We start from the raw sequence: 21,958 nt of genomic DNA, 5'->3' as shown, positions 1-21,958 counted from the left end.
AACCCACAGAGACACACTTTACTGCGATGTAACTAAAAATTAATGCATTGTTGTGAATGTTCTATTGACTTGTAAAACCCAATAAAATGTTATGAAAAAAAAAAGTGAAGTCATGAGTTTGCAAGTGCACACCTTTCTCATGGGTTCACTGTGTTTAGAAGTGCATAACAGTCCTGTCAATGTACGTAGCTTAGCTGTCATTAAAGATTTACCAAGCTCTCCTCATGCCTCATTAGAAATGCTAACTGCCCGAGAGAAGAACAGCTGATCAAACCTGGTAATAAATAACTCGCGATAAGAGAAAACCACCTCCTGGTCACGATTGGCTGAGCCTAAGGGGTGGTCTTATATCCTTTATAAATTGCTGCACATGACAAGACAGCAGAGGAGCACAGATTACAGAGGCTGGGGATGGCAAGGCTCCTGAAGAAGCCAGTTGAGGGCAGAATTGGAGGACCCAACTGATTAACAAGTTGGAGTGCTTGGGTAAGACAAAGCAAGCAACTAATTCAATGCACAGGCCACGATGTAGTTCTGTCATTCAATATAGAGTTGCCACCTTTTCTAAATTCTGATTTGTAAAGCTTCCTTCAATACGTGGAGGCAAAACTATATTACAAAGCTGAACTGCTCTGGCAAGAAGAAGCAAACAGCTTTTAGTTGGGTTTATTGCAATACGAGTTTCAGCACAGCACATGCGGCCCTTCATATTTCTTTGACCAGGATAAGTGGATCTACTAAATCACAAAGGACGGAAGAGAGGAATCCTTGCATGTGGGAGGCGGATTTAAAAATGCTTCAACTGTAGTTTTTTTAAGCAATGGCTTCAGGCTACTACGAACTTGTTCGTAGTTAACTGCCCTTAGAAGACATGGACTTTTGACCCTTTCCATAGAATGGGTTTTACATGGGTTGTTACGTATAACTTCAACTGTTCGCTAGCTCAGCAATACCGACAGCACGCTCACTCACAGACACAAATCTGATTGGTTGTAGGTTGCTTTAACATTTTAGACATGACTAGGATGCTGGGACTATTAAACAACTTTTCTGCTAATATTGGAAAGTGCATATTGTTGGACTATACTACTTTAATGATCATATTCTCCCCAAAAGAGCATAACATTACATAAATGCTGACCTTAAATGGCAGGTGTCATCCTTTAGATACCTGGGTGTCACCATACACCGCAACCCCAGCACGGAACATATCCTTAACACAGGCAGGGCCAGAGTTTCCCTAGAGAAGTCCATGATTTTCTGGGGTAAACTCCCCCTCTCGGTTGCAGGGCGAGCAGGTCTTCTCAAAATGGTGGCACTCCCCCGACTATTACATGTCTTCACCAACGTCCCCTTTAACAATCCCCCTCATTTTTCAGAGACTTGAACAAACTCTGCAGGAGATTCCTCTGGCAGGGAGGTAGACACAGAGTGGCGTTGGAAATTCTCCAAAGACCCTACGAGAGGGGAGGACTGAAAGTCCCTAATTTCAAACTATATTACCTGGCAAGCCAGTTGAGGCACGTGACGCAATGGATGGCTGACAAAACCACCACTGATACCCGACTTCTCCAGCCTGCCCTGCCTCGACTGCTACTTCGGGATATACTATGGGTTGAGAAGGAGGCCCTACGGAATTGCCCTTATCTGGCTAAGCTCGGGACCCAACTCTGGAGGCGTGCCTGTGGAAGAGTGGGGTCAACAGACCCACTCTACCCGTAGATCCCTATCTCCGCAATCATGGCTAAATATCCATGGGGGCACACGGAAACACGCACCCAATGGGAGCCCTGGGGTGTGGCGGTGCTGGGGGACCTTACCCGTGAGCAGGAACTAATGTCATTCACCGACCTCTGCAAATCCGCTGGTCTACCCACGGGCCAGTTTCTGCTCCACGGAGCAGTAATCCAGGCCATAAAGAAGAGATGGCCTGAAGCCACTGACCTGGTCATAGAAAATGAGATCATCGAGTCAATGCTCAACACTGCTGAAGGAGGCCACGAAATCTCCAGACTCTATGAGACCTTGCTGCAGGGCACCACCAAGAACTAACTCAAATGCAAGAGTAGGTGGGAGACCGAATTCGGAATAGAGTTCGATGATAAAGCATGGGAGAAGATAACCCATTACCACAAAAAAATCTATAGGAACGCCCGCCTACAGCTCATCCAACTATACGTTACCAACAGAGCATACCTTACACCTGAAGCCATATCTAGGTTCAAAGGAGCCACAGTCCAGACATGCCCCAAATGCAACATGCCGAAGGCTGGAATGACCCACATGTTCTGGGGTTGCCCTGTGGTTCAGAGGTTCTGGGCCCAGGTGAAGGAAAGGGTGGCAAATGCGGAGATAGTAGTCGAAATTCTCGACCCACCGGCTTGCATATTGGGGAGCTACAGGCGGAGCAGCAAAAACAAGTCCCTCAATAAGCTCAAAGACTTAATATATATAACGGCGAAAAGACGCATAGCCATGGGTTGGAAAAGCACAAAAGACCTAAGTGAAGCCCTCTGGTGGGCAGACCTCAAAAGATGGATATCTGATGAGACTGCTGCCTGGGAAACAGCAATCCAAGGGCAGAGATTAGACTCCAGTGAAGAACTACTCCGTTGGGTGGCATTAACTGTGCCATTGCTCCACCCAGCGGCGCAAGATAGCGCCTCAGATAGCACACAGACAGTCCAGGCCCGCATGGGGGCCAAAAAGAAGATTGAAGTTCAAACTGTGGTCTCGGAGGGAGTGGGCGGGGGGGGGGGCATGTTATATGTTTCTTTCGAACCACTCATATGGTAATGATTAATCAATGATCTTCTGCGTATAACACTGTTGTATTGTTAATAAATTAAAAAAAAAAAAACATTACATAAATGCTGTGAGAATAGGAGACTACATTATAAGCATAAAGAAATGTTTCGTTTTAAAACTGCATAGGGAAGATATTGATAACCAATATTCATCTTACACATAAGGGTATTAAGAACTGGTCCTTAGAGACAGACCGATACAAATATTGCAGTTCAATAGTAAGCCTGTCAAGTGATCCGAGGTAGTGGATTCCCTTGCACCATGTGCAGAGACCCAATTCCAGTCCAGAGCCTTGAGTCGGCTACAGCACTATTATTTGCAACAAAACCTACCACAGCCCCTGCAGGGAATTTAGACTGCCTTATGGGTGGAGGCTAGGCTCTGGCATCAGGGTGTGATAAAGATGTTGACATTAAATTAAAGTACAACATGGTCAGAAGGAAGTCTTCAAAATCATCCAATGTACCTAAAAGCCTGATGCCTGCATCTTGGCTTGAACAACTATGCAAAAATTCAGACTCCATTTTGATGCACATCTGCAACTAAATTCAACAAATCCAAGACCACCAGGGCAAAAAAGGCCCAATCACACACAATTAGAACCATAATAGAGGGCCTCTGTTGCTAGATGCTTAATCTCCAGGATTAACTAGGACTCCCGGGGTATCACCAACAACACATTATCCAACTAAGGAAACACAACCAAAATAACCTCCCACATCGACATTAACAGCTTTTCATCCATTCGCCACTCAGTACCCCTATCCAAAGACAACTCCACAATTCAGCAGATCCATTCCCACTCCTCCCTGGACCAATACCTGCAGCATCTAAAAAGGATAGCTAAGCAACCTGGTCTAGCACCTGCCTTCTTAGCAGTGTTCAACACCAGAGAATGGGCTGTTCCGCTCCCCTACAAAATAGCTTTCACTGCTTTCCATAAAAAATAATTAATAAAAAAAAAACACACATCTAACCGAAACCATCCATCAATTTACCGTTGAAATGTCATCTACCAACATCTTTAGGAATATCATGGAAACAGGCCTCAAGTTTGCTCTTTCGACTAGCCATCGGCTAATGGTAATTGATTCTTGGCGAGTGAGAAATTATACTCTGTGTTTACTTGGGGAATTGAAGGGGCGGGTGACTCAATGCTTAGGTAGTACCTTGCAACATTAATTTTTGACCCCTGCATCTAAATCAACAACCTCCTCTACAAGTCAACATAGGTTCAGGCCAACGTGAGGAACAGAATCCATACATCACTAGATATGGGACACACTAAACAAAAAAAACAAAAAACAATGCAGAAAATTAATCACCCAATGCACTCATCCTACTGTACATATTATCAGCTGAATTTATAGAGCGCACTTCCACCCAAGGGCATCTTGGTGCTAGGAGTCGCATAGACTACCAGGTACCCAGATCTAAAAGAGAAAATGTTTTCAAAGAACGTCTGAATTCCAAATGGTTTTGGATGTGCCCATGGGCCGCAGGTAGAGCATTCCTTAATTTACCAGCGGCCACTGAAAAAGCACAGCCCCCTAACCCTGGACAGCTGGAATTTGTGAACTAGAACTGGACATGCAGAGCCAGGGCGGGGCACCTGACCAGCGAGATACAGAACACATTTCTCCTGGAGGTAGTCGGCTCCCTGTCCATGGAAAGCCCGGTGAGCCAGACCAAGACTTACATTAAATTCGCCTGGCCACAGGGAGCCAGTGCAGGGCCCATAAGGGAAGGGTAATGTAAGCCCCATAGGGAGAGTTAGTAGCCACTCGAGCAGCAAGATTTTGCAACAGTTGTAGCCAACAGACCAGGCCCTTGGGTTGGGCCAAGAATAGGGCTTTACAATAATTAATTTGGCTTAAAACCAGTGAAGCCACTACCAAAAGGTTGTAGGTGGTGCGGCAAAAAGGGTGGGACCATTTGCAGTATCCTCAAGCGGTAGTGTCCAGCTTTACAGATTGTGCCGACCTGGGAAGCCATGGAAATGGAAGAAGAGAAAGACACCCCTAGGTTTTTTACCACCGTCACCAGTACAGAAAAGTCACCCAGTGCAAAAGGACAAAAAGAAGGGGTCCAAAGTGTTGGGTTAGGAAGAGATGCAAATCGGCAGAACCTCTGCCTCGTCTCCATTTACTTCAGTTGCAGTTCATCCACTCTCCCCACCGCTATCAGGCACTGACACAGGCACAATGGCACCTCAGCCTGGTTAAGATCTAGGCGTACCAGGATTTCGTGGTCATCGGCATATGAATAGAACCGGAGGCCAAAAGGAGTGGAAAAGTGGCAGATGATCGATATTAAAAAGCATAGGAGACGTGGCAGAGCCCTGTGGAATTCCACCGGATAGTGAGCAGGAAGGTGAGGAAAAAACGGTTTCATGAAAAAAGGTAAGAGAGAGACAGGGCAGAAGTTAGCTGGGAGAGATGGATCCAGTGAGGTTTTATTTTTTTATTAGCAAGGGAATAACAATAGCTTGTTTGAGATCCACTGGGATATGGCCCGACTGACAAGACAGGTTAATGGCCCGAGTGACCCAAGTAACTAGGCCTGCTGAAATATCTTAGTACGTCCAGCGGAACAGGGTCAGAGGGAGCCTCCGATTTAAGTCGAGCTACAGCATTGCTTACGGCTTCCATGGAAAATATAGAAGAATGTAACCATTTGAGGGGGGGAGGGAATAGTCCTGGACCATGGCAGGGGCCGTACTGGCAGCACACTGGGTTGCCAGCTGAACGTTATCGCAAATAACTTCAATTGTTGTTACAAAATGCTTAGTACTTGAGTTGGGACAACTGTGGCTGTTAAGATTAGTAGCCGAGGAGAACCCTCCACTGGACCTAATCAACAAAAAAAGTGTCATATGCTTCAACCACACAGAAACATTTACATAGTCGCAAATTATCCTACAATGGATTCTCAGAAGCACAATGCCTTAAACCTGGCCTTCAAACACAGGACCATTGGAGTTATTGCACTGGTATTATCAAGACTGGAATATACCAACAGCTTTGGACTCCCAGAATATCTACACCATCTAAAACGTGGCAGCCAGGATTATTCCCACGACCGAAACGATTCTAACTCATCACCCCAGCACTGCACACTTCACCGAGTGACTCCCAATCAAAATAAGGATACACTTCTATGCATCGCTCACACCACCTGCCAACGAAACGGCCCAGCACAATGAAATTTGCACACAACACACTCCACTCCATTAACAATGCAATTTTAACTTTATCAATCTTCAACGGGAAACGGCATCCTAGCAACCAAACATTGAAACTCTCTGCCTAAATATCTCCATAGAGAACACAACCACCTATTCTTCAGGAGACTGCTAAAGACATGGCTACTCAACTCTAGCAACAAAACCCTCACCAAAGTCTCACACAACTATACCCCTAATTGCATCACCTTGACCCAATGGATAGCGCCCAATTCACTCGGGCTAGATCACCAAGAACACAAAACGGAGTGAAACGTATACCAACACAAACATACCATCCCAACCATTTCTCCAGATGCCCAAAGTTTTTTTCTTTTTAACCCACTACTTTTACCCCTCATTGGTCTACTCCGCCCATCCCCAGGTCTAACGGACTCCCCTCTAACCTTACACCATGCACCCACAATATCCCTAGCAGACCTATCGGTTACCACATCAACAATAATTGGCTAGGACTACGCTCTTTAGACGCATTACATTCCCCACCGTCAGTGGCAAACTAAACACAAATTAACCTATTCGATCTTGGACTCTTCCCCTTTGGATAACATATTCCCAAGTACCTCTAAAAAATACAAGGAAACAGATCAGCACCCAGAAATCCAGTAGTGCCAGCACGCACCCAACGCCACCATAGGTTTCATATCTACCATTCCGGCTATAATGAAGGACACCCCATCCCTCTTTGCTTACAGAACCACGAACAGAGAGCCCAAGAAAAATGGCAGATGGCTGCTATATTAGACCACATTCCCCTTCCGATTCTATACCCCCAGTACTTATTCCTAAAATCTATCCTTTTGTCTCATCTTACTTCTTTCTTTACTTCTGCTGACCCTTCTCGGACCTCCATTTTCCCTATTTCTTTGTCACCTTATCTTTCTAAAATACTTGAGCGTATTGTTTATTCTCAAGTTTCCACTTCTTCTGAGAACGCAATTCTTCCCTGCTTTTAGTCTAGATTTCCACCCTTTTCACTCTACTGAAACTGCCCTTCTTTCTGTACTAGATTCTCTTTTATCTGCTTGTTACTCTAAAAACTCTTTTCTTATTCTTCTTGATTTATCTGATGCTTTTGACACGGTTGACCACTCTTTTGCTGGCTTCCATTTCTTCCTCACGGGAACGGTTCTTTCTTGGTTTAAATCATCCCTGTCCCAAAGGGCATTCTCAGTTTCTTGCTCAAGAGCCTCCTCTGATACACTCTGGCTCATTCACTGTGTCCCTCAAGGCCCCTTCCTTTTCGCTCTCTGTACTTCCCCATTGGCTGAAGTTATGTCGTCCTCCGGTCTCTCCCATCACTTTTATGCTGACGACATCCAGCTCTTTCTCTCTTTTTTCATCATTCTCTATTGACATTTAGACTAAACTTTCCACAGGTCTCCTGGCCAACCAATCTTGGATGTCGGCTCATTTTCTGGCTCTTAATGCTGCTAAAACCGAGATACTTTTCCTCCCAGCTAACACTATTCCGTCACCGCTCTCCTTCCTCATTTTAATTTCCTCCTTCCCAATTATCGATTTCTCTTACAGCTCATAACCTAGGACTTTATTTCGACTCTGAACTGTCCTTTGAGCATCACATTTCTTTTATCTGTTTGTGCCTGACATTTTCATCTATATAACATCCGTAAAGCTCGTCTAGTACCAAACCTTCGATGATACCAAGCTCTTGATATCTTCTTTAATCTCCTCTCACCTTTTTTACTGTTCTTTGGCCAATTGTGGCCTCCCTCTTACTAGTCTTGTACCTCTTAAATCTATTTGCAATGCCCCCATTCGCTTACTTTTTTTCTTCTAGCCCCTTGAGACCATTTCTTCTTCACCTTCTACTCTTAGCTGGGTTTCTTTCCAGTCGTGTCTCAAATTTTACTTCTTATGTCCAGTCTTTAAATCTCTCTATGGTCTTGTGCCAGATTCTCTCTTCTCTGGTTTCATTCTATACCCCCACTCGCACACTTTGTTCTTGTTCTCAATTTCGTCTGGTCACCCTCCGTCCCCCTGCGCGCAATCACATTTCCGTTCTTTTTCTTTGTTGGCCCCACTGCATTGGAATGCTATTCCCCTTTCCCTTCGCTCAATAACAGTGCTTTCGTTTTTCCATGACTCTCTCAAGCCCTACTTACTTCACTCTGGTTAATATGGCTGTTTATTTTCTCATTTATTGTACTGCTCGATTCTATGTACAGCACTTTGGTGTAAAGCACTTTATAAAACTCAAGTAAAATACAAAAATACACATTACAGATGACAGAGGGAGAAGGCTAGAGCACTGGAGGCCAGGTGCCCGTCTCTCAACAGTCCCTCCTTGACCCGCGCCAAAGTCCTGACTAGGTCTGGGTCACGCTGATGTGGAACTAACCCAAACAGAGCCTGCCCCCATAAGATAGTATGCTGGTTAGTATTTTTCTGACTGTCACAATCTTATTTGAAGACAAGTAAAAAATAATGTTTCAAAAGCATAGCAAAAGTTACATTTTATCAGTCCAAAAAACAACCAATGCAAATAAAACTACTCCAGGATATTTTAATTCTAAATAAATACAAATTCAATAAAGTCAGTTTACATGATAAACACAGATATAGGGGTATTGGCAACAAAGTACTGGTCTCTAAAGAATCTATACATATCACAAATACCAAGCATTGTTCTCTTTATAAAGCTGCCATCCCTTGCTCCTCAAAGAGGGTTGACAAGCTGGCAGCATGTATGACAGAGATTACCTCAGGCTCTCGGCTGGTGCAGGAGGTAGGACCGATGAAGACCCCACACCCTCACTACAGTGGTAATAGGGGAAACCCTCTAGGCAAAAAGGCCATTGAGAACACCAAGCAGAGAAATTCGAAAATACGGGTCTGGGACCGGCACCAACAAAAGAAGAGAGCTACAAGTCATATTCTTCGTGGCAGTACCTGGAAGAAAAGTGAACCAGGTCTGCCAGGTTAAAACAGAGAAACTCGGGCCTGGGACCCACACCCACAAGAACAAAGAGATACAAGTCATCTTCCTTGTGGCAGTACTTGGCAGGGGACTAAACCAAGTCTACCCCAATCTAGAGATAGGGAAGCCTGGGTCTGGGACCCTCAAAGTGAGAAACCAACAGTCAAACTGCAAACCAGAGTGGAAAGAAAGGGCAGGCGAAGGGAGTCATTCCCGCTGATGTTGTTGAACTGTGAAGCCAAAGAGACATACCAGAAGAAGGGAGTCATTCTCTTGGTAACTGGGGAGTCTGGAATGCATCCAGCTCTCAAGTTCGCCATGGATATGGTTAAAGACTAATTGAAAATAAAAGGTTCCTCTATGACCCTGTTCTAAGAGGAATTCTCTACCTAAACCAAAACTAAGTATCTGGCCGTGTCAGGATGTCTACAACAAAAAATAAACTGTCCCGTGTCCACAGTTCTATGCTGATCCTCACACTAAAACTTAACTCTACAGTGAAAAGGAAATTGTCTTTATCCTCAAGTTTTCTGGAAAAGTGTTCATAAAGGAAGAATAAATGACGGTTTCTTCAAGGATAATGTTATTGGATCCACATGGTAGTTCCCTTCCACTGGATTCTTCTTACTCCTTGAGGTTCTCATACATCACAGTTGTTTGGGCCTCTCTTGGCCAAGTACAACACTTGCACAACAACTGTTCAACTCTTCTTTCTTGTTGAACAACCCTTTTCAGTTGCCTGGAATACTCCCCTTACAGGACTTCGGTTTCACACACTTGAAATTGCCTGGTGTACTCTCCTGCCAGGACTTTTGTTTCACAAACTTGGGGCGTTTGCCTGCTCCCACAATTCTTTGTATATAGTACTGGATAATCTATCTTCCTGATATATTATCTTCTCTCTGCTTTTTTCGTATTGGCACAGTATACATTTACACATTAGAAAAGGGTTTGTTTGCGAAAGGTCCCTTTTTTCAATATGTCCATTTCTCTTTTCTCTCTCAGGTAAGTAACTTGCAATTATCCACACTTTGCATGTTCGCCGATACGGCCCAGTGTCCTTGTTGCTTTCGGGAGGATTTGCCCATTTCTTTAGGCATTGGTTTCTCATCTCACGGATTACAGTCTGTATCCTCCTCGCAACCTCCTTTTCTTCGTTCGCCAGTTCTCTGCGTCTTCCACTCAACACGCCTGCTGTCTACTTGGATCAGGTAAGCAAAATGCTGCTTGCCTTCGTCTGCTAACACCCAGGAGTTCTTCACTGGCTCCTGGCAAAGTGTCTCTTGGTGCAGCAGAGTCTCTCTCCCGCCCCCCCAGGAGTTGCCTTTGTTTCTCTGTTTCGGTTGCTTAAATTTCCCAGGCACATGTGTGCGCTAGAAGACACTAGAGCACTCGCTAGGCTTGCAGTCTCTTTAGCTCCACATTGCCCGATCCTCCATCTTCATTCCAGTATTTTGTGAATTCTGGGAACAGAAGTCCATTTGACTTATGGATTTTGGAAACGCATTTTTAAATGGTTTTGATGGCAAGTCAGTTCTGATTGACTGGTAAGTCGAATTGACAAAAGTGATTTCATCACATTGACAAGGCAGACCAAGATTGGAAGGTTAGTTAATAGATTTGGTAGAAGTGTTTTCCCTGCTCTAGATAGGAAAAGGAGTGGATACATGACAATAGGCCATGAGGGTTTCAGACACGGGGATGTTCTTTTCAAGGGAAAATGGGGGATACCATATCTCATCCGATGGAGCCACGATATTTACCGGAGGCTGCGTCCGCCCATGTGGTCCCCCCTCACATAGCCGACCACAGGGTGATGTAGCGGCTGCCATCCCCTGGCCACATGCGAGGAGGTTACTGCGATCAGTGATGACTCCACCAGATTAACCACATAACCAAGACAAGGGGAAGGGAGCAATTCCCCCTGGTTGTGTAAAACTAACAAATCAAGATACAAGAAGAAGGGAGTCACCCTCCTGGTAACCAAAGCCAAAAAGACGGTCTTATACAGAGTGTTAAAAGATCAGCAGTGTGCCTGCTAAAGAGAAGTGTTGTAATCTTTTGTGTTGGAGGACAATTTCTACCTGGGGAAGGGAATAATTCCCCTAAGAAGAAGTCAAAACCATGGAAGTGAACTTGTATCCCCAGTCCAGAAGAATGGACATTCTGACAGAGCCCAAAGTGTTTTAGTTAAGTCAAGGAAACCCCTCATGGAAATGGGGACAGATCGGATTTCCCTTTCTTTTTGGACCACAACCACTATGCCACCTGTGTGTCAGCCTCTTCCTTTTGCACCCTTACAATATACACTAGTTTCTTGGATTTTTTTCTTGGCACCCAAGTAAATTGGCATACATAATCCATCCTTAATTTTATTAATGTATTTGCTTGCCGCACTTATTAGATTTTCGGCACACTTATGTACTAGCTCCTGGTTTTATGTGATTATATTGAATTAAAAAAAAAAAACTGAAAAGGTACCGATTTTTTTTTTTTATTTGGGGTTCCACTGCCACCCCTAACCTCCCCAGACCCATGTTTCTGTTTGTAACCCCACTCAACCCCCTCCTCACCCGTTTTAACCCCTTACCACACACCTCAAACATATATTTTAATTAAAATTCAGGCTTTTTTCGTTGTACAGGTTTTCATTATTAAATCTAATCACTGGATACCCTAGCTCCACCTAGGCGAGAGCCCAGCATAAAAAGTAGAAAAAAAAATCTTTGTTGGAAGAACTGGGCAGGGGTGGCACACATGGTCGGACTGGACCATAAAGCTCATCCATAATGGGTGAAGGGGCACCCACCCAATGGCCCCTTTCCCCATTATGGAGGAGCCGAGGAGCCAGCCCAGTAAACACTGAGCACTTCCTCCGCTGCTTTTTCTACATGAGGGAGTGCTCCCGGGCTGGCTGAACTGTCAAAGGGAAAACACTGTTTCCCTTTGACAGTTCGGTTCCCCAGCCGCACATGCTCACTGAGGCATGCAAGGCTAGGGGCGTTTTGCTTCGCTAGCCTTGCATAGCTCATTGGAAATGCTGGCTGGGTCACTGCATGTCTATATGTGCGAGGGGGAGCTCCTGCACCTCCTCGCACATACGGACAGAGCAACCTGGAGCATTTCAGCACCCACGCGCAGGCGACTGTAGGAGGTACGTTTATGTTAATTTATTGTTTTATTTAAATATGTGTATGGATGTGTGTATGCTTGTGTTATGAGAGTGTATGGTGATGGGTGCTTGTATGAATGATAAGAGTGATTGCTATGTGTGTATGCTTTGGTCCGTTGAGCTGATTTTGGCGATTGAGGGGTGGAGAGGAGGATTGTACAACAAAGGCGCTTTAAAAATGCCTTTGTTGCACAATCCCCCTACGAAACTGCCAAAATCAGCTCTCCCTTTGAGGCGCTTTGGAGCCCAGGGGACAGGGATGGTAGTTTTTTTTACTGGATAGCCATCATAGATGTCCAGTCAAAAAATACCACGATTCCCCCCCTTTGCCGCCCAGTGCCAATTGCAACATTTTAACCCATTATTTAAAACAAATTCACGGGGTAAAAGCCCCTGACCCCCCCCCCCCCGCCACCCTGATTGGTTAGGGCTCCCTCACTGTGCTTGGTCGCTATGGCATTTTTGGGGGAAATATTTATGCCCCTCTACTTAAAAAAAATCACCAGCTCCCACTGGCCCTTGGACTGTGTTGGGGGGGCCCTGGGACTGTGGTGGGAGCAGGATAGGATTGGGAGCACTGGGACAGTGGTGGGAGCAGGGTGGGGAGAGCCCAGGGTCTGTGATGGGGTGGGGAAGAGCCCAGGGAATGGGTAGGAGTGGGATGAGGGAGCCCAGCAACTGTGATGGAACCAACCAGGTGGAGGAGCCCAGGGACTATACAGGCAGTAGGGTGTGGTGAGCGTGCAATAGTTCATAGCCATTTGTACATACTGTCCATTTGGCATTTGGGAGGGGGGCCCGACCTGCCCAAATTTTGCTCAGGGGGGCCAAGGCCAAAAAAGTTTGAAGACCACTGACCTAGATAACCTTCATGGTGGGAAGGACGATGGTGTCATCACCAATTTTTGGTTTGGCAGAAGTGGATGGTTGGGAGATGGACAGTGGCTATAGAATGGAAACTGATCTTGTGTTGGGCAGTCATTTTTATTTTAATGTGTTTGGCCTCCAAAAGTAAGCTTTTCACAGGTAAAAATACAATACAATCAAATACAGCAATAACATCATAAAAATAAAAAGATTAGAAAGTAATATGACATTTCATCAACAGTAAAAACAAAAATGCAAAGGACATGGCACTAAGCTGAAAAATGTATCTTCTTCCCCCAAAAGACCACGTGCAACTCATTCGGTTAGCCTCAATAACACAGATACAAAAGGCATACAATGCCAAGATCAATTTTACCGAATTTCCCCACATTAGACTGACCCAGAACATCTCACTCAACGACGCCTCACCCAAGTTGTGCAGCCAAGGCTCAGCAAAGCCGGGCTAGTCTACAGTAATGCGTTTCAAAGTTTCCACCGTGGTGGATTCACAGACTCTCCAGATGTTACTTATCAGTGTTTCGTCCCACTTGAGCCTCCTTTCCAGGGTTGCATGTTGGTTCGGCAGAAGCGAAAGTAAACAGCCCGAATTTTTGGGCAGGGAAAGAGTGATAGATAGATCAGGTTCTTCCCTCGCCTCCTTCTGAACCCTGCGTACTCCCTGTAGAGCGAGAGATTGCGACATAAGTCGGAGGTTTCTGCACAGTCTGTAATTTATAATTTTCGCTTTACGAGCCCTAGAAATAACTTCAGCTCGTCCATGGAGGACCCGATTCAATGGAGTATACTGCACACAGTAAGCTTGAATTGGGCAAGGGTAGAGGCCATGTGAGATTGAAATGACTCACGCAAATCTTGGTAGAGGGAGTTGTTTGTGGGGGATGGGGTTCAGCATCTTAGTGTACTTGGCTAACCTGTTCCATAGGGCTCTGGCTGCTAGGGACACAAGGCCCAGCTCATGTCTAACCACAACATGTCTAACCAGGAACAGATTGATTCAAGCCCAAGGTTCGCTTTCAAAAGGAGCCCCTGGAGAGGGTTTAGTGGGGCCCCCAAATCGAACAAAACTATGCATAAGCCATATAGAATAGTTGGTTCGATGTTCTGTAAATAGACCCTGATCAAAAGGGATCAGGGAGTAGAACTGCTTCATTTTTGCCAGTAGAGTAGGAAACCACTCCATAAATAGGGTAATCCATGCCCCCCTAGAATAGCTGGTTGCAAGGTTGAAACCCAAGTATCGCATTGATCCCATCCTTTCCAAGAGCTGATATCCTACCCTCCAAATACAAGTTTTGGGAGATTTCTTGGTAGAAAAGGTGACAACCTTTGACTTTTGCCTGTTGATTTGCAGGTTATTCTGGACTGCATACTGGAAGAAGAGGGTCAGTTTCCCGAGGAGGCCAATTGGGGTTTATCAAATAAGACTATATCTTTGGCGAAAGCGAGCCAGTTTAATACTGAACTGCCCATCTTGACAGGATTGGCGTTTCCCGCCTTCCATAGGGCTGCGTTGTCTGAAACATACAAATTAAAGAGGGTTGGAGTCACCACACAGCCCTGTCTCAGCCCCACAAAGGTGGAAACAGGGGCAGACATAGCCCCGTCACTTGTCAGCCTGAAACCTCAATGAAGACTCTATATGTAGCAGTGCCAGAATCTGAACAATTTTTAACGTGACCTTCCATTCTATGAGCTTGCTCCAAAGGGTTTCTCTGCTGACCATATCAAAGGCGCAGGACAGGTCTATGGAAGCCATATAAACACTGCCCATCGCCACTGTTTTTACGGCCCCAGAGAGATGGGAAATGATTGAACCATTAAGCGAAGTCCCCATTCCTGAGCAGAAACCCACCTGGTGTTTACACAAAAGATTACATTCCTCCACATGGCGGGAGAGGTCTCTCAGGAGACGAGAGGTGAAGATTTTTACTGGAGGTATCAAGCAGGGTGATGGGTCTGTAGTTCTTAGTATTGGACGCATCGTCCCGTTTGAAAATTGGAATGATAATAGATTGCTTCCAAGTGGAGGGGATTTTGCCCTCCCTGTAGATGGTCCTAAAAAGGTTCAGTAGAGGGTCGACCCATAATTTCGGCTCCTGTTTGAGAAGAAATGGTGGAATGCCACCAGGACTGGGGGCCGCCGATGACCTTTCCCTACCGTTAGCCCGTCTGACATCTCCTTCATCCCAGGGACAGACCCGCCACCCTCCAGTCCTTATTACCCATGTTGAGGATAGAACAGTCCGACTCATTAGTGGGCAGAGCAAATTTTGTCTGAAGCTATCCCACCCAGACATGCTCAGCTATGTCACAACCTCTGCCAGCAGAGGGACCCTTAGAGACTTGCCTGAATTTGGTCCAGAAGTTAGCATGGTTATTGCATGACAGGGAATTCATTATTGCCTGGTTTGCTGCAATGTGAGCCTGCTTTTTGCCGTGCATTAACACAGAATTATAGCAAGCTAAAATGTTACTCTTTGCAGGCTGGTATTGTGTTGCCAGCAATTGGATAGAAGTAAGGGAGCGCAGTACCTTCCTCTTGCGTTTCTTTGCTTGGGCAAGAATGGCATCATATTTGTGAGGATGTCTTTTCCCAAAGCTGGGATTACCCTTCTCTACCATAGAGGCCAAGCAGGATTGAACTATGGTGTTAAAAGAATCCACCCCTCCAAAACCACTTGTGCAGTCTTTGTCATATGATTGTACATTTTGGGAAATGTTCCATTTGACTGTCAAAGCTCCTCTAGCTGGAAAAACAAAGGCTGTAGACAGCTCAGTTGGTAAACGCTCCAGCCTTAGATGGACCACTAAAGTATGGGATGATAGTCACTGCCCACAAATGCCCCCCCCCCCATAAGCGGTTCACAGGAGGCTAGCCAAGGGGGTAGAAATAAAAAAGTGATCAATCCAAGATTTGAAAGTGCCACGGTACCAGGTATAAAAAGGAAGCCACTTCATCAAGGGAGGGCGAACATAAGCCCATATCCCAGTTGAGCAAGTGATTGGGCCATAAATGGGCGGTCAGCAGGGTCCGATGAGGGATTAAAAAGACATTATGACTTGGTCGGTGTCCTGTCTAGCACCCTCCCCACAACGGGCGTTAAGGTCATCTCCCAATATAATCATTGAGCGTTTGCCCGTTGCCAGCCAATCCTCGGAAAAGCCATCAAGCCCTTCCAAGAAAAGTCCAATGGTATATTTGGCAGGGTTCCAGTAAACATTCACTAGGAGAAGATCTTCCGATCAGTTCATCAAGTGTAATATTAACCGCTAAAATTCCCTCCAAAATGGAGGGTCTGTCATGGAGAGTGCACTTCTTGGTCAGCTCAATGGTGACAACAGGCCCCCCACCTCCTCGGATGGACGGCCCTTGGGCCCCCTAATTGCATTCTTACAGTACAAATTGAATCCTTGCAGGACAAAGGGACTTGTGGCCGTTGTTTCTTGCAAAACAAGAATGTTAGATTACCCAACCCGAGTGTGAATCCCCTTAGACAAGTTATGGAATCGGTTGTATACAACTGTTCGAATGACAATTGACCGAATTGTGAAGGTCAATTGTAACATATATGCGGGGGGAAACCCCCCCGCAACCAATATATATATATATATATATATATATATATATATATATATATATATATATATATATATATATATACACACACACACAATTGTGAAAAGGTCAATTGTGACCCTTTAAATTCGGTCAATTGTTCATTCGAACAATTGCAAACGAACAATTTGGGTAATACCATGGAAACCACAAACATTCCAAGATAGGAATTAACAGTCCTGCAGCAGGTTTTTTGATTGTTTAATCTTGGAAAACATATGCACTGCGGCCTCCAGCCAAGACCAGTCCTCGAAGGCCACCGTTGGTCCAGACAGGTTTTAGGATCATGAGAGTTCAGGTTCTCAGACATAGGAGAGGAGTGAGGTAGCAGAGCAGTTGGATAATGGAGATAAAAAATGTCATAGCACGCCACCTTCAACAATTCACGCTCATTCCAGATGATTTGCGCAATTAGATTGGACTTGAAATGACAGACCGATCTGTTAGAACCTGACTTAGGTAAAATGACACGCATGATGTCATCCGAACGCAAGGCTTGTAGCGACGGAATTTCTTGAAAGCTGCTCAGCATTTGAGTTCTGTTCATGGGTTGGTTATCATTTGGATGTAGAAAGAGGTCCCGCCCCATGATGATCCCCTTGAAACTGTTGTCCCTGTGGATGGTGGAACAGTAAACTCTATGACAGCTTGCTGGTTAACCAGCGAGTTAGGGACAATTATTGGCACATTGATTGGTTGAGGTGGAGTGGGAGTTGCTGAAGTAGGGTTACCCAAAAATGTAGTCATCTTGGTTTGTTTGGTGTTCTTTGGTCTTTTGGGACTCTGCTGTTCAAGAGTGTCCACTTCCGATAGGTCATGGCCAGAGCGGGCAGTGAAATTACTTCCACAGCCAGGTCCTTTACTGTGTCCTCACCCAAGAGGGTATTTAAGAATTTGGAAGTCTTTTCTTTTGTTCAGATTTGCAGCTGGAAGGTTTTTAGTTTTCTTTTTCTGTTCCTTTTTCTTTTTGGATTTTTTGGTGCGTTGATTTCTTGGGTGTAGTTGCTAGGGGCTGTCGAAGGTATTGGGGGCCTCTTCCATGTTCTGATACTCTGGCTTAGTAGATACCCAATGTAGGTCACCATCAGCCTGTATTGGGGCAGCCTCACCTAGCTGTAAGTTTACCAATACTGATGGGGTGTCGGGAGTGGGACTGCATTCCCTATTGGGTGATGCATGCAAGTCCAACAGACATGTTACAGGGACTTCCAAATACGATAGTGGGGACGAGGATGTTTGGGAAGCAATTGAGGTCGACGTTTGAAGTTTTTGACTTTTAGGCAAATTAGACATCTTAGAATCCAATATACCCAGCTTCTTTGAGTTGTCCTGCGTGATGTCTTTAATGTTGTCGTATAGCCTGAGCATGGATTATAGCACTAGGTGAAGTGCCGAAATCTATGCAGGCCCCAGAGAGTCAGTCTGTGGTAGTATCGTGGAACCCCATCTCAACTCAATGTTCCTGGGCGTGAAGAAATCACCCACATGGGGCTGCTGCTTGAAGATGGACTTTGGATTGATGTTTGTTGAAATTGGTGAAGCAGGCACACTGTTGAGGGGATCATTAAATAGCACAGGTGGCAGGGCCCCCAGGGAGTAGGACCTGTAAGTTCTGTTAGCTATGCCCTCCAAGTTGTCACAGTTTTTCAAAAGAATCATCCTGAGTAATTGAATGATTCAACATTGACATTGGGGGAGACAGCAAGCCAGGGCCCCCGAATCTCCCTCTCGCCCCGAATAGTAGACATGGAAGCAACAGCAGGAGAGTGGAGTTCCACCTCTAAAGCAGTGCAATGATTTGAGCACAGTGACACAAAATTGTCTGTTGAAGGAATCGTTGAATCCTCAGTGAGTTGCCTATCAGTCGGCCGTGGTGGCCCCATACCATGTACTGACCCAATCAACACTTGAGAAAAGAGTGGGTTTGGTGGTGAAGAGGATGAATTGTGGGTAAGACATGAAAATGCCTGCAGTTCATTTCCCTCGAGGGGGGCTTTATTTAACACCACTGCTGTTTGAAAAGTGCCCTCACCGTCTGGGAGAGCTTTCCTCCCCTCTTTCTCTCTTAAGGGCCGCTAAACCTTTGTCGGTGGTTAGAAGCCTCCCGCTCCGATGTTTGGGTACCGGCATGATGCTTCACAGTAGTTTGAAGGACGGTAGAGTAGACCTTTAACTGCTCACCATGTCTTTGTTGTAGTAATGAGATAAGAACCACACGCCGCACTCGCCCACGAGAGAAAGGGGGGTTTATGAGTTGTCAGCCAGGTCTAGAGGCAGTGAGGCTCCACCCACTGCAGTCAAAATAATAGACTCCCCGTTTGCTGGAAAGCATAGAAAGATCAGTGCTGTAGGTATTAAGGCGCTGATACACTGTTACAACCGTGAAGAAAGCTCTGTGAGGGACAAACTGTCTAGAGGTCACCAAAAAATAATAAAGCGGCACAGAGCAAGGGACCAAAAGACCACTTGCCACCACTAGTGCTCCACAATTACACTTACTGGGCGGACAGTACTCCCAACAGGCCTCCCCCTCACCAGGAGATCCACACAGGTTGTAGAATGCCCAGAAGGAGGGAACTACTGTCTAAAATCAGAGGGGAGGCTGCCTCACACCTGGGGGATAGGTTGTAGTGGAAACCAGCAGGAGGGAACAACAAGAGGAAAACAAAGGGTGAATCCACCTCACACCAGGGGCTATTCGGGGGTGCAGTATGCACTCACCACTTTGTAACCTGGGCTCATCCCAGAGTCTTTTTCCCCCCTTTACACCTTATCCCCCGCAGAAATTTGTGCCATGACGTTGCTGCCACCCGCCACCAGCCTTTTTGCTACCCTCGGCTCGGTCCTCGTTGGCCTTGGGATCAAGAATCAGGAGTCCAAGAGTCACGGAGCAGTGGTTTGTGTGATGAGCGTTTTTTTTGTAGGGCTGGGAGAAACTTTAAAGACAGGGCTGAAATGGTGTATCCCATAACTGCAATCCGTCGGCAGATCTGAATATTTCTAGGGAGTCCACTACTGATGGTGTAACAAATGTAATGAGGGGGCATGAAAAAATCTGGCCTCCTAAATTTGCCAAATAGTCTGATGCCCAATAAAACTAAGAAATTATAAAAATCACCAAAAGGGTTACATTTTCCTATACACAATGACACCAGATGGGAGAAATGGGGGTTATTAGTGGGGCCCATTTCTTGACCCTGGGTGAAGGAAATCATGCTAGGGGCAGCTTTTCCCCTCAATCTGCCATTACTTTCAACCTTGCAAATATTTCCAATTTTGCATGCCCCTATACAGATGGTGGCTGCGAAGTACTTTTTTTGTCGCTAGTTTGGCAATGATTGTGCGACAACTGCGTAAGAGATGTACACTTGTATTTTGTCGGTAATATGTGGTTGATTGAGTGCAGGAAACAAGTTGTGGGTTGAGCAGAAGACTTTGCTTGTAATTCGGGCAGCAGTTGTTGGATGGGGGATGGATGTCAATTGTAAGACAATACTAGTTGAGCAGTAGTTGAAGTGTTTAGGTTGCAGGTCTTAATTGTACGAGAGGAATAGTTGCTGGTTGGGCATCACCTGGCAGTAGTGGGTGCGCCAATTGTGAGGGAGCAAAGATGGGGCATAAGTTATCTTCAATTGGGAAGTGGTCTGTGTGTGTTGGGCAGCAGTTATGTGTTGGGTATTGATTGTGGCACAGGCAGTAGGTGTTGACCTAGTAGTTGCATAGAGTGAGCAGAAGTTGTGTAATGGTCAAAAAAGTATTTTTTTATTTTGATCAGCCGCTTCACACCGCAGAGAAGATAGGACAGGAAATTTAGGATACAGCCTGTGCACCAGCTGTGGGATCCGGGCTGTTTCTTGAGGCGGGCAAAAGCCCGGGGCAAAGATGGGGTGGGGCAGCAGAGACAGCTTGTAAATATTCCACCTTGGAGAGCAAACAGCCTCCGCAATTTAACATCATTAATTGACATATGCAATATGCGGACTGAGGCTGGGGACTATAGCCTGCCATAAACATCCACCTGCCCAAATCCCTCTCACCGTGATAGAGTCAAGAGCCCAATACTGTGCAATTTTTTTTTTTTTAAAAGAAGGCTTGTGTAATAACTTGGAAGCTGATGAACACCCGAGCCAGCAGGTAAGTTATTAAGTAGATTTATTGTAGTTCAATTGCCAGGAACGAAACATTGGCATGTCCTTTCCAAGTCAGCATACCTCCAACTGCCAAGCATAGAATCTCCCTTCAACACACCAACACTCCACTCACACTGACATCACTACATTCCATTTAGCCGTGATGTCATCCACTCAGCTAGCAAGAAACATTACAATAGCTTGCACCTACCACTTATGCATCTCTTTGTCAAAGAGAACATCCTTAAACTACCCACAATTTAGGACAGTGTGATTGCTATATAAAAACACAGGGATGCCAGAATGGAGGGGGTTCTAGTTCAGAATCCAAACCCTCTGATCAGAAGACTCACTGCAAACCCTTTCGATCGCTACCCGCGGCCATTCAAGGCAAAGACCCAGTGAAATCAGCCTTACTGTGACAAGTCCAAACAGACCATTCAGAACCCCAACTCACGACTACGCACACAAACCGAGAGGATGGAGTAATGAGAGTCAAGCCTCGGTATCCCAATAATCACTACAGATGGATAAAATCTGTCAACAAGATGACAGAAGGTTTATGACTGGACTAAAAGATTTTTTTGTAATGGCTTAATCAAGGGCCAGAGACTGCCTGAAGGAGTGAGTACAAGTGGGACAGAGTGGAAAACAGAAGTAAATGACCAGAGGAAGACATATTTTAAGAGGGTGGGAGAAACTGGCTTTCATTAGTAGTCTAGTAGTGTTGGATAATGTTCTTACATATGTGATGATTTATGGCGATCAAACGAATGACTGGACAGCACTGCTGTTTCTATGGAATATATCATTGTTTTCCGTTACGTAAATCCATTTGGAACCAAAATATGCAGGTATAAGTTCCTTGACAACACACGACTGGGAGAACGCGTCATGCGACATGTATCCACAGTGCCAGGCTAAGCTGTTTACAGAGGCACTAAAAATAATTCTGTGTGAGTATGTGGAGAAAAAGCAATAGTGATAAACATTATGTTTGTTGCTTGCCTAAAGTTTTGGGCAAAGGATCCAGGAGTTGGAAAAACTAGAGGGTAATGTTTTAGAGCTTCAGGGAACAACGATCTGTGATTGGTGTTGTATTCATACAGGAGCACTTTCTGGATTTGTGTTATTTATTGTTGGGGGGGAAACGTATGGG

General features: G+C 45.3%; 1 protein-coding gene across 1 annotated transcript in view; it reads right to left on the bottom strand.

Moving 5' to 3' along the window:
• SAP30 (Sin3A associated protein 30) overlaps positions 1-21,958 on the bottom strand; it is a 248,790-nt gene that overhangs the window by 225,930 nt on the left and 902 nt on the right. The window lies entirely within an intron of this gene.

This window comes from Ambystoma mexicanum, chromosome 6q (assembly GCF_040938575.1).
Source record: "Ambystoma mexicanum isolate Mex_15411 chromosome 6q, UKY_AmexF1_1, whole genome shotgun sequence".
NCBI lineage: Eukaryota > Metazoa > Chordata > Amphibia > Caudata > Ambystomatidae > Ambystoma > Ambystoma mexicanum.
The sequence above is the reverse complement of the archived record's forward strand: the minus strand, read 5'-3'. Positions and strand labels throughout refer to the sequence as shown.